Raw genomic sequence first — 13,428 nt, forward strand, 5'->3', positions numbered from 1 at the left:
AAAAATCCAACCATGTGTTTTACTGCATTTTTGGTGACTAAAACTAACGGACAAATGACATATAATATGCACCAAAAAAAGCAACGTGTGAACATAGCCTTACAGTAGATTTAAGTGATAGATAAAACCACGGACAAACTCTTTCCAGTATTGTCTCTAATATATGAAAAAATAACCAAAAGTATGAAAAACAAAGAAACAGAAACGTCAATCACTTACTGCTACAGTGCTGCTGACGGTCTCTGCTCATTTCCTTGATGTCTGATGCATTATTCAAAGAACCGCTACTGATAAATACTGATCTCTCTCCCAAACACATGACCTCTGCAGACAATCACTGGCTGCAGAAGTCACTTAACTGCAGCATTCAATAAGCAGAGACCGCCGGGGACCACCTTAAGGCCGGGATGACACATGCGAGGAATACAGCCGAGTCTCACATGTTAATACCCGGCACTGCCGCCGGCACTCAGGAACGGAGCGTGCGGTTACATGTATTGCTATGCGGCCGCACGCTCCGATCTGAGTGCCAGCGCATGTCTGATCCCAGCCTACATTATAAATGAAGCATTCTTCAGCAATGCTCAAACGTATTAAAAGATTTTTTATTCTACAGGACAAATGATAAATTATCAGTGAGGGCCCAAAGATCAGCACAATGGGGGTTCTGAGCCCCTATGAAAAGGAGCGTGGTCGTGAATGACAACTACTGCTCCATCAATCTTACAGATCCTAAATGAAGCGACAGCAGACGTTGAGTAACGAGCACTTGCACTCATCACTACCAGCCACTTCTGCAGTCTATCAGCAGTGGCTGAGCTCCTAGGCAAGGAGTGCAACGCTTGCAAGCTCTTTGCTTTAGAACTTGTAAGCGCTGCTCTGAAAGCTGGCCAAATCGACGGACAGACCACATCAAATGTGCAGGGAAACAAAGCCTGGAAAAGCCAAATGATGCAAAAAAGTTTCTAAGATACCCAATGATTTTTAATCCCCCCCCCCCCCCATAAAAATAAGTCCCCAAAGGTGGACAGCCTCTTTAAGAAGAATTAAAAGACTTTGAGGAATTTCACAAAAAGATTTGTAAAAAAAAGGAAACTAACAATTGTGAACTAAAAGAAATAAACCTACAAACCTTCTTGGGTGTCGTTTTCCAAGCCAGCTCTTACTGAAGAAACGGGAATCTTTACTCCTCAGATATCAAAGGTTGCTGAGGAGGCATAAAATATGATTGATGAGTAAACCAGAGTGTTGCCTGTTTTCCTGAATCGTCTACAAATAGGGGTTAAAGGTTAACTGGAAAGACGGGACACAAATGTTGTAAAGTAATATATCAAAGTTATTATTACACTGCAAAACATCGATAGCGACTGAGGCTACAAAAAGCCATTTATGGCCTCCACGATGGAGATTTTATGGCAGGCAGAGGCTTTGCAAATCTGCAACGTAACATGTATGTCAAAGTTTTGCTGCAGATTTTACCCTGGAAAAAGTGAAATCTCTACTAAGCTGACTGCAAAATCTGCAAGTAACGGATTCCATTATTCCGCATTACGGAGATTCTCCACTAGAGGCAGCAAACTGAGCGTCTATGGTCCAAAATGCAAAATGTAGGCGATCCTAGCGCTATAGTAGGAGGTCTGCGCCAATACAGTGACACTCTGACACTCAGAGAAATATAGGGGATATATTGTCCTGCACTTTATTTAGCACTGCCTTGGTCCGACGGCAACAGAGTACAGCAGAGGACGCTGAAACGAGGTCGTGCAAATCTTTTTTGATCACCACTATTCACCCAGAGCAGGACACAAGGGAAACACAGACAATTTTTCCATATAGATGGCTTCCCAACTCCTTGTTCTAGAATGGTGGTCACCACACAGGTAACAAGAATTTTACGAAAGGCCAAAAGTAATGCCTCTTTCAGACATCTAATGGCTTATGTCATAAGTAACAAAAACAGGAGTTTTTCATCACTGGGCTGTATCCAGTTTTGGTGAGTGTGTTCACTTTTTACTGTCAGTGTCACATCCGCTTTTCTTGTATACAACAAAAAAAAGTTTGCAAGCTTCTCCTACCCAGTAAACAGTACAGTGCCTTGCAAAAGTATTCGGCCCCTTGGAACTTTCCAACCTTTTCCCACATATCATGCTTCAAACATGAAAATACCAAATGTAAATTTTTGGTGAAGAATCAACAACAAGTGGGACACAATTGTGAAGTTGAATGAAATTTATTGGTTAATTTAAATTTTTGTGGAAATACAAAAACTGAAAAGTGTGGCGTGCAATATTATTTGGCCCTTTTAACTTAATACTTTGTTGCGCCACCTTTTGCTGCGATTACAGCTGCAAGTCTCTTGGGGTATGTCTCTATCAGTTTTGTACATCGAGAGACTGAAATTCTTGCCCATTCTTCCTTGGCAAACAGCTCGAGCTCAGTGAGGCTTGATGGAGATCGTTTGTGAACAGCAGTTTTCAGCTCTTTCCACAGATTCATGATTGGATTCAGGTCTCAGGTGGGCGAGGATTTGTGAGTGTAAAGGAGAGAATGTTGTGGTCAGAGAGTGGAAGCGGTGAGTTATTTAGGTGGGAGATTGAACAGTGCCGGACAAAGACCAGATCAAGGGTGTTACCGTCCTTGTGTGTCTCAGAGGTTGAAAGCTGCGAGAGGCCTAGAGAGGTGGTTAGTGATAGAAGCTGGGATGCAGATGTGGAAGTGGGGCTGTTTATGGGGATGTTGAAGTCTCCCAGGATAAGAGTTGGTAGTTCTGAGGACATGAAGTGTGGCAGCCAGGCTGAAAAGTGGTCAAGGAAGTGGGTGGGTGAGCCTGGGGGCCAGTATATGACCGCTACTCTGAGGGAGAGGGGACGGAAGAGCCTGATAGTGTGGACCTCAAAAGAAGGGAATATGAGTGATGGAACAGGGGGAATGACCTGGAACGTGTATTGTGGGGACAGGAGTATGCTGACTCCACCACCATGTCTGTTTGTGGGTCTCGGGGAATGAGAGAATTGTAAGCCACCATAGGAAATGGCAGCAGGAGAGACAGTGTCAGAATCCTGAATCCAGGTTTCAGTGAGGGCCAACAGATTAAAGGGGTTGTTCAGAAAGTAGTTGTGCAACAAAGGAAGCTTGTTACAAACAGACCGTGGATTCCAGAGGGCACAATTAAAGGATGGAGATGAGGGAGTGCAAGTAATATTAATAAGATTATTATGGTTTCGATATGAGGTAGGGTAGGGGTTGAGGTTGGGGGATGGTGGACCAGGGTTGGGGGAGATGTCCCCTGAAATCAGTAGGAGTAGGAAGATAAAGAGCAAATGGTTGTTGGAATTGTAAGTAGTTTTTTTCTGACTGTGTTTGGGCAAGATGGGCCGAGGTTTCTCAGGAAGGTGAGGAGTGCATGGGAGCTGTACATGGGAGAGGGAAGTATAGAGGGGCTGATGTGTATGAGTCGTGATGCAGGGGAGATGGGGTGGTGAATGTGGATGGCAAGGGAGCACAGGAGGATAGAAATAAAGCAAAATGGTTAAAAGGGAGCGCAAAGTGTGGGTTACCTGATTCCTGCCCTGATTAACTGCCATGGATAACTGCCATTTTCTTGATGCTTAGCTTCTATGATGCTTTGCTTGCGTGCTACTCCCCACACTGCGTGCTTCCCCTTAGGGAGGAACTACTACATATACAGGCCACATTACAGGGTCAGAAGAGAGGGATTGTGGGAGCTGGTTTGGGATAATTTGGCAGCTGAGGCCAGCACACCAGGGGATGGTTAGATGATCAAATGCACGAGACCAGGCTGCATCTATATGCTATAGCACCTTTCACCTGATAAGACCTAGAGAGGCCCCAGTCACGGATATAAAGCAGTAAGTATTAAATACAGTAAAACAAATGAATTATACCAAAGCTTTAGCAGGCACATTATAATATGTCGCAAAATGGTAAAGCAGCAGAACATGCTCAGTAGTGACCAGTGCTGCGGAGTCATAGTTGAGATGAATCTGTGCTGCACTTTATGTACATGCTCAGTAGTGACCAGTGCTGTGGATTTGGAGTCAGAAGTCAGGGAAATTGAGGACTAGGAGGTTTGGCTTACCGACTCCACAGCCCTGGTGAGTAGTACACCACCCGTGACACTATGCTCAGTGTAATGAATCCCACTAACCATGAGGCTATGTGCACACGTATTTTTAGGTCCTGCTGATTTTTCTGCGCGGATTTGGAAAAATCCGCAGGTAAATTCTCAGGTCAAAAGACCTGTGGTTTACCTGCGGATTAGCCTGCGGTTTCACACCTCTACAATGGAGAAGGTGTGAAACCGCTGCGGATACCGCACAAACAATTGACATGCTGCGGATTTGAACCCGCAGCAAATCCGCGTGGAAAAATCCGCAGCATGTGCACAGCGTTTTTCAGTTTACCATTGAAAACAATGGTACTGTACAACGCACCTAAATCTGCTGCGGACCCGCAGAGCCAGAAATGACGCGGATCCGCAGCAGAATCCGCAATGTGTGCATATAGCCTAAGAGGTGCCCAGGATACCGGTAGATAGGTGAAGGTTTGCAGGACTTTGGACAAGCAGCCACATGGACTGTGAACATGGTCGCTGGATTACGGGTCTACAAATCATTTTACTCAGCTCTAATTTGTGGTTTTCTCCCCTCAAAGTTGACATTTGCAGACATCATTTCCTCTTTTATTCCTTGCTTTCACTAATTCTTTTCATTCTGATGAAGTGACATACACATTAGGCTGAGCCAAGCATTTGTGTCCATAGCCCTGGGTCTGACACTTGTCAGATAGCCGATCATATGACCAACCATTGCCCAATATGTGTGGCAACCTTACTGCCTAATTCACACGTCAGTGATTTCATCAGTGGTTCAGTTTTACCATCAATATTTCAATATTATGGTCAGAAAAAAAAAATTACGGTACTTACTTTAAAAGTAAATAGCGCCCCCCAGAGTCAGATTTTCTCCTGGGTCTCGGCTGCCGGGGTTAGCCGAGACCCAATAGAACATGATTCGGGTCTGTTATTACCGACCCCGCTTTTGCGATCGCCGTTATTAACCCTATAACGGCGATTGCAAAAAAAAAAAAGCCACCATTTTGCATTTAATTTCTCTCTCCTCTGATGTGATCGCACATCAGAGGAGAGAGAAATAGGGTCCCCGATCCCCCCACCCCCGGTACCTCCCGGTGATCCTAGTGGTCCCCGGGCCCGCCATCTTAGTACCGGAAGAAAACGGCAGGTGCATGCGCAGTGCGCTCGCCGGAATCTGCGGCTGGCAGATTCAATTCATTCATTTTCATCACTGTGATAAACTATCACAGTGATCAAAATAAAAAAAAAGTAACCCCCCCCCCCCCTTTCCCGTTTATCACCCCCTTAGTTAGGCAAATATAATAAAATACAGAAAATATATTTATTTTCAATTTTCCATTAGGGTTAGGGTTGGAATTGGGGTTAGGGGAATGTTGGGGTTAGGGTTGGAGCAAGAATTGAGGGGTTTCCACTATTTACCAACTTTGGGGGGTCTAATTTCTCCTGTTACCCTCGGGAAAATGAAAAAATTGGGGACTAAAAAAAATCACTTGTGAAAAAAAAAAAAAAAAAAAAAAAAAAAAAGGATTTTTCATTTTCACGGCTCTGCGTTATAAACTTCTGTGAAGCCCTTGGGGGTTCAAAGTGCTCACCACACATCTAGATAAGGTCCTTGGGGGGGGGTCTATTTTCCAAAATGGGGTCACTTGTGAGGGGTTTCTACTGTTTAGGCACATCAAGGGCTCTGCAAATGCAACATGATGCCCGCAGAACATCCCATCAAAGTCTGCATTCCAAAAAAGTGTTCCTTCCCCTCCGAGATCTCCCATGTGTCCAAACAGTGGTCCCCCCCACATATGGGGTATCAGCGTACTCAGGACAAATTGCAGAACAACTTTTGGGGTCCAATTTCTCCTGTTACCCTTGGGAAAATAAAAAATAGTGGGCTAAAAGATCATTTTTGAGGAAAAAAAAATGATTTTTTATTTTCACAGCTCTACGTTATAAACTTCTGTGAAGCACTTGGAGGTTCAAAGTGCTCACCACACATCTACATAAGTTCCTTAAGGGGTCTAGTTTCCAAAATGGGGTCACTTTTTGGGGGTTTCCACTGTTTAGACACATCAGGGGCTCTCCGAACGCAACATGGCATCGGATCTCCATTCCAGCCAATTCTGCGTTGAAAAAGTCAAACGGCACTCCTTCCCTTTCGAGCTCTGCCGTGCGCCCAAAAAGTGGTTTACCCCCACATATGGGGTATCTGAGTATTCAGGAGAAATTGCACAACAAATTTTGTGGTTCAATTTCTCTTTTAACCCTTGTGAAAATAAAAAAAAATTGGTTCTGAAGTAAAAGTTTTGCAAAAAAGTTAAATGTTAATTGTTTCCTTCCACATTGCTTCAGTTCCTGTGAAGCATGTAAAGGGTTAATAAACTTCTTGAATGTGGTTTTGAGCACCTTGAGGGGTCTAGTTTTTAGAATGGTGTCACTTTTTGGTATTTTCTGTCATGTACACCCCTCAAAATGACTTTAAATATGTGGTCCCTAAAAAAATGGCTTTGTAAATTTTGTTGTAAAAATGAGAAATCGCTGGTCAACTTTTAACCCTTATAACTTCCTAAGAAAAAAAAATTTGGGTTCCAAAATTATGCTGATGTAAAGTAGACATGTGGGAAATATTATTTATTAAGAAATTTGTGTGACATATCTCTCTGATTTAAGGGCATAAAAATTTAAAGTTTGAAAATTGCTAAATTTTCACCATATTTCCATTTTTTTCGTAAATAAACGCAAGTCATACCGAGGAAATGTTACCACTAACATGAAGTACTATATGTCACGAAAAAAACAATCTTAGAATCAGCGGGATCCATTGAAGCGTTCCAGAGTTATAACCTCAAAGTGACAGTGGTCAGAATTGTAAAAATTGGCCCCGTCATTAAGCTGCAAAATGGCTCTGTCGCTAAGGGGTTAAACGTTAATCATGAACAGCAGAGGGATTGTACACTGGTGCCATTTGTGTGCTGCCCATGATAGTCACGGATCAATACTCTTGTATGGGGAATTGTGATCCATGACATGACTTCTGATTTTTTTTTTTTTCTTTAGCAAACACAAAAAAAACTTCTTTCACAAAAAAACATGGACATGTGAATAGCTCCAGAAATTTCTTTCACAAAAAAACATGGACATGTGAATAGCTCCAGAAATTATAAAGGGTACAAAGCTGTATCAGTGAAAAATACAGAATTCACGAACGTCTTAGGGTGTGTGCACACGCTGCGGATTTTGCTGCAGATCCGCAGCGGTTTTGGTCCTGCGGATCCGCAGCAGTTTCTGATGCGGTGTACAGTACTATAATATCCTATTGGAAATGGAAACTGCAGTGCAGACGATGCAGATTTTTCCGTGCGGATTTGCTGCGGTTTCTAATCCGCAGAAAGAACTGACATGTCAATTCTTTCTGCGGATTCCGCTGCGGTTTGCCATCTCCTCCGTTGTAGAGGTGATAAACCGCAGGGCAAAACCGCAGGCTAATCCGCAGATAAACCGCAGATCTTTTGACCTGCAGATTTACCTGCGGATTTTGCAGAATCCGCAGCGTGTGCACACAGCCTTAATGATGCCTTACAGGGGTTCTCCACTACATGGACAAACCCTTTACTCCTAAACCAATAAAATATTCGCACAGCAAAGAGGGCAGCAGTTTTTACCTGCTCAGGTCTCAGAACTAATGTAGTCTCCGCATGCAAGCAAATCCATGTAATAAAGATGGCGGCAACACAGGTGCAAAACACTGATAAGACAACCACTCTCAACCTCCCAGCTCATGGAGGGGTGATTGCTTAGTGTTAAATTGTACACAAAAAGGCTTGTATAGGGCGCTGGTCACACACAAGTAATGCACAGTGTCTGGCTTGCAGCCTATTAGTGATGCCCATACTATTAGATTAGGCGGGCTGTCCATTTACCTCATTTACCTATAAAGATAGGGGACGCAGGACGCATGCGCCGGTAGGCGGAGCTACTGGCGGAGGCGTGGCAGGGCTTAACAGCAGCCGTGCGCAGGCCGTTGCTGCGCTCAAAAGCGCAAATGTGAAACCGGCCTAAGGCTGGGGTCACACTTGAGAGAAACTCGGTCGAGTCTCGCGTCTCAATACCCGGCACTGCCGCCGGCACTCGGACCGGAGCGCTCAGTCATATAGAAATACATGTAACCGCACACTCTGGTCCCGAGTGCTGGCGGCAGTGTTGGGTATTGAGACGCGAGACTCGACCAAGTTTCTCACAAGTGTGACCCCGGCCTAATACTAAGCAATCACCCCTCCATGAGTTGGGAGGTTGAGAGTGGTTGTCTCATCAGTATTTTGAACCATCTTTATTACATGGGTCTGCTGCATCCTGCATTAGTTGTGAGACCTAGGCAGGTAAATACTGCTGCCCCCTTTTTTTTGCAGTGTGAATTTTTGGGGGAAATTCCTCTTGTTGTGACTTTGCTTTTGTTTTCCTCCCAATAAAATAATAAATCCTACGTACTCGGATATCTTCACGGACACAGTCAATGGAGACGATAGAGAAAAAAATTGAAGCGGTGGTCCACTACAATATATATTGTGCACGCTGATTTAAACCTATAGGCCAGGGTTACACTTGCAAGTGTGATGTGAGAAACTCGCACGAGTCTCTCGCATTAATACCCGGCACTCAGGACCGGAGAGTGCGGCTGCATGTATTTCTATGAATCTATTTCTATGCAGCCGCAGCTCTGGTCCCGAGTGCTGGCGGCAATGCCGGGTATTGAGGAGAGAGACTCGTGCGAGTTTCTCGCATCATACTCGCAAGTGTGACCCCGGTTGCTACTCACTCAGTCCCGATCACGTGATCCCCAGCTGCAGCAGCCGGTGATATCACGTCAACTTACAGAATCTAGAGGTTCACCTTGCATCACTGAGCCGTGACCCGATTGATCGGGCTGTGGGTGGTGTTTCGCCATGACCCAGTGTCACGCACCCCCCGATTGATCGGGCACATCACAGGCCAGTATGGAGAAACTTTCCCTCTCATCCCTGCTTTCATTGACAAAGCCCCACCATCACGCGCTGGATACTGGGCCACAAGTCTGCTGTGGCTACTGGTTACGGGGATGTTGGCTACCGGCACAGGTCATGTAGAATCTTTTCCTTTCCTCGCATTACAATAGTGCGGACATTCCTGGCAGCAGTTTATTTTATGCCTGTTACCAAGGGCAACCAGCAGAAAGTATATAAGCAAGTCCATCACTACATTTATAGTATTCTGCCAATGGTGGCTCACTGGTTAGTGTGAAATTACAACTCCCAGCAGGTCCTGGCTTTTAGTGCCATGCTGGGAGTTGTGGTTTTACAAAGATAAAAACTGTAGCAAAAAAAAATACAACAGATGCATTATTACTGTAAGAACTAGCAATGCAATACAGTGCAGCTATGATATATTCTCCGACTATAAAATAAAGAGACATTTTACCACGAAAACCATCTCTGCAGCACATTACCTGGCAAGACCGAGGCCCCTTGCGGACGAGTAAATGAGCTTTACATTTCATATGGACAGCACACTCCAGGCCTCAAGGCAGTTGTAGTTTTTTGATGCCCTATTACCTCTTACAGAAGGCATAATGTGGACTACATTGCCCAGGATGCACTGCGCACAGATAAACGCGAACTCATTCGCTACGCTACACACCAATAGACGCCCCCTGCTGAAGGACGACGGGAAATGTAGTTTAGTCTGCAAAGCAACCTCATCACTATGCGGCAGGAGAGAACTATCATTCCCAGAATTCTAAGCGGCGTCCACGCTGGCTGAGGCTCCTTTCTGTCCTGCAGACTGGCCTGCCCTTGTTACCTGCAGCGGCAGCCGGCTTGCCTCGTGTGTGGAAGAAGATGCTGTTATTCATGGTTATGATAGTCCTGTACAAATTTATTCAATGTTTGCTTTTTATTTTTGCTTTCCTTTTTAAAAGCGAGTCTTCTATTTATAAACCTGTTTTTTGTGGATTTAGGAACAAAAAAAAACAAAGGGCAGAATTTTTTTTGTACCATATACACATAGCGTTTTTTTTTCTGTTTGTGGCTTCCCTCCAAATTGCGGCATGATGTAGGCACAGCGTTTATTTTTTTCTGTGACCTCGTGGCATTTTTTTTACCCATAGACATTTATTTTTTCCTCTATGTTAAGAAATCTTATTACACTTGCTTTTATTGATTTTTTTTTTTCCTTGTGCTTGTTGCCTTTTACACATAAAAATCACGTGACTGTAGGAGGAACATTATCACAAGACCCTAGATCACATGCCTGGTGGATAGCCAGTGTTTTAACCCATAATTTGCTGCTGCTGGATTCACACTGTTGAGCAGCGCTTTCATTGTCTTCTGGCCGCAATTCACACACTTCCCTGATGGAGATAGTATGATGCAACTTAAAACGGTTCAGATGGACGCTGCTTTAAGTTGAGGCCGTGTCGTTCTTTTCAGAGAGGCAAAAGACCTGTTGGTGCTTTAAATAAAAGTGGCCCCGTTTCTACCGGAGGATGTTGGTAGTCAGAGGGATCCTACAGTTTATCCACCTTAGGGCTCATACTTGCAAGAGACTCGCACGAAAACCTGGTACTGCCGCCCGCCAGCACTCGGACTGGAGCGTGTGACTACATGTATTTCTATGCAGCCGCACGCTGCGGTCCCAGTGCCGGCGGCAGTGCCATGTTTTCATGCGAGAGACTCACATGAGAATCGTGCGAGTCTCTCGCAAGTGAGTATGAACCCTCAAAGGGAATCTGCAGGTTTTTTGCTACCTCATTTGAGAGCAGCCTGATGTAGGAGTAGAGGCCTTGAATCCAATGATGTATCCCTTAGATTACTGGGTGCAAAAGTTGTGACACAATCACAGTTTTTAGATTTATCAATGCAGCAGAGCTGAGAAAGCTAACCCCGCCCACACCAGGTGTACTTAGCCTATAGACCTTATCACAGGAGGGGGCAGAGTCAGTCTATCATGCACATGCTGCTGTAGTACAGACAAGGATAATCATCAGCTTTAGTCAACGCAAACAACAGCACACAGCTGGACATGTGATACATCGTTGAATTCAGTGTTTTAACCCTTATACTGTCCTCAGGATACATAGCAAAAATCTGCCAGATTCTCTTTAAGGTCACTTACCTAAAGTGTAACTGTTGTTTTAGGAGAACTTGCAGCCGAATCTCTGTGGTCTGCCGCTAGCTCCTCCCTTTCTCCATAGACCTTCATGAGCACCAACTGTCATCTATCTGAGTAATGGAAAGTCTGTAGTCACTGAAGACAGACTTTTGCCTGTGAAATGGTGAATGATTCGTCCAGGAGTAGAAAGAAACAGAATGCTAAAAATAACAAATTTTACTGCATATCTTATGTGTACTATTGATTTGTGGAAAAAAATAAAAGGATGGTTACTTTTAAACCGCTTCTAGACCACCCAAAGACTTTGAACATTTGGGTGGTTCGGTTCCTTCTCTGCAGTGATGTCCTAAAACGTGTAGTTGTGGGAGCAGCATTTCGGCTGTCAGGGACAGCCTGACTCCCCATAGAGAAGGCAGAGATGGTTTATTGCCGTCCATGTTTTCTCTATCACTGTGTATGGAATAATAGGAGCACTGATGGCACTTTTCCCTCCGTACACAGTGGTCATGAGATCGCTGTGTATAGTGAGAGAATGGGAATTCCTAGGGTTATAGGAGACCCAGGCAGTTCTGTAATTATGTAGTCATTGTGTTGCATTTCCCCTGTAACTGGGGCCAATATGCGTCGCCCAGTTACAAGGGAAATAAAACAAAAATACAAATATTTAAACATTGAAATATCCCCCATCCCCTGTCCCAAATGTCTTTTATGGTCTTCTAGGGGGCACAACATATAAAATAAGTACGGTTAATAAAACTGCTTAAAAAATAAAAATGCCACTTTGAATCCAAACCACTGTTACTAGTTCCGCTCATATGTTAAAAAATGGGGAGCATATTTTTGTGGTCATAAAAAAATGAGAAAAAGACACTTATTTCCCTTATTTTCCCACAGATATCGCCCAATATTAGCAGCAAATAAAGAGAGCATGACAACGACGGTTTTGGTCCGATGGGAGAGGTCCGGCGCCTGCGCACTGCAGTATTCTGCTCTGCCCTCAACAGGGTAGAGCAGTGCACCTACACAGGAGCCACGACAGGCAGCAAAGAGGAGGACGTCACCGTTAGAAGATGGGAGGTGCCGGACCGCAACACCCTTCGGACCAAGACCGGACCGCCCCTGGGTGAGTATAATCTAACTCATTTTTCTTCTCTTTCAGGTTACATCGGGGACTTATCTATAGCATTACAGAATGCTGTAGATAAGCCCCTGATGGCGATGCCGGCAGCTGATACTCGAAAAATGGGGTGACAAATTCCCTTTAAGCAATGCAGCTTTTGTAGTAGAAGCAGAGGGTTCATTGGTCTGGGACAGTGTAAGTAGCAGTGGGAATGTCCGGCTGTGGGGTGCTCTGACTAACCTTAATGTTAGCCTTATTTCCCATAGATGCTCATATTGTTTACTGCGCCAAAATCTGCACCAAGCAGCCGTTTCCGAGCTTGAGACTCCACTGAAAGACAGATAGGATTTATCAGGAACGTGTCACAGGTTAAATAAATACTTTTCCTCCACAGTGATTTATTTAGTGAACGGGAACTGTTGTGCTGCTTAAATGGCAGGAAAGAGATGGGACACACGCCAGAATGTGCTCTTTGATGTCAGAACTAATTTGGGAAAAGAAGGTCAAGGACAATGATGTAAGGCCGCTCGTCTCCCACCATGACGGCCGTTTAGAATAAAATCTGCTTGAGGATAAGTACCCAAGTAAGGAGCGATACTAGTGAACAAGGTAAATGTATCACTCTTGTGTATATTTCTGTAATTCATTTACTTTTTAATAAGGACCTACTTGGGTCCTTTCAAGCAAAATCAGTAGAAAAACATGGTCTTGTTGTCCTCATCTACTGCATTAGGTGCTCATGTAAATCAAGAGGTTCTTATTTATTGGTATTCAGCCAGAACTATAGGAGCTGGAACTTTTACTCACTTCCCAGCCTATATCGCACCTGCCATTATCTAATTTTTTCTGGTCTTTTCTAACCTGAAAGCTAACCTCTCTGTTATGTCTGAATGCAGTCTGACAGACAGGAGAGCAGAAACATAGATAAAAAAGACCCTCCACCGCTTTCTCCAATCGGTGTTTGCTGCAAGAGACGGATTAAACTTGACAACAGACATTAAAAGGATGTTCTGGGGGGATCTGAAGGACATTATCAGCATATAATGACTGTTCAAGCTAA

The 13,428-nt window shown here is 44.2% G+C and overlaps 1 protein-coding gene across 1 annotated transcript in view; it reads right to left on the bottom strand.

Moving 5' to 3' along the window:
• TMLHE (trimethyllysine hydroxylase, epsilon) overlaps positions 1 to 9,734 on the bottom strand; it is a 51,957-nt gene extending 42,223 nt beyond the window's left edge. Inside the window, exons 1-2 of the mRNA XM_073543422.1 lie at positions 9,585 to 9,734; positions 1,133 to 1,207 (exon numbers count right to left, since the gene is read on the bottom strand). The gene's annotated coding sequence lies outside the window, so the exon portion shown is untranslated. The remainder of the gene's footprint in view (positions 1 to 1,132; positions 1,208 to 9,584) is intronic.
• Between the last annotated feature and the right edge of the window lie 3,694 nt (positions 9,735 to 13,428).

Source organism: Dendrobates tinctorius, unplaced genomic scaffold (genome assembly GCF_039654945.1).
Source record: "Dendrobates tinctorius isolate UK_male_01 unplaced genomic scaffold, ASM3965494v1 ptg000133l, whole genome shotgun sequence".
Taxonomy (NCBI): domain Eukaryota; kingdom Metazoa; phylum Chordata; class Amphibia; order Anura; family Dendrobatidae; genus Dendrobates; species Dendrobates tinctorius.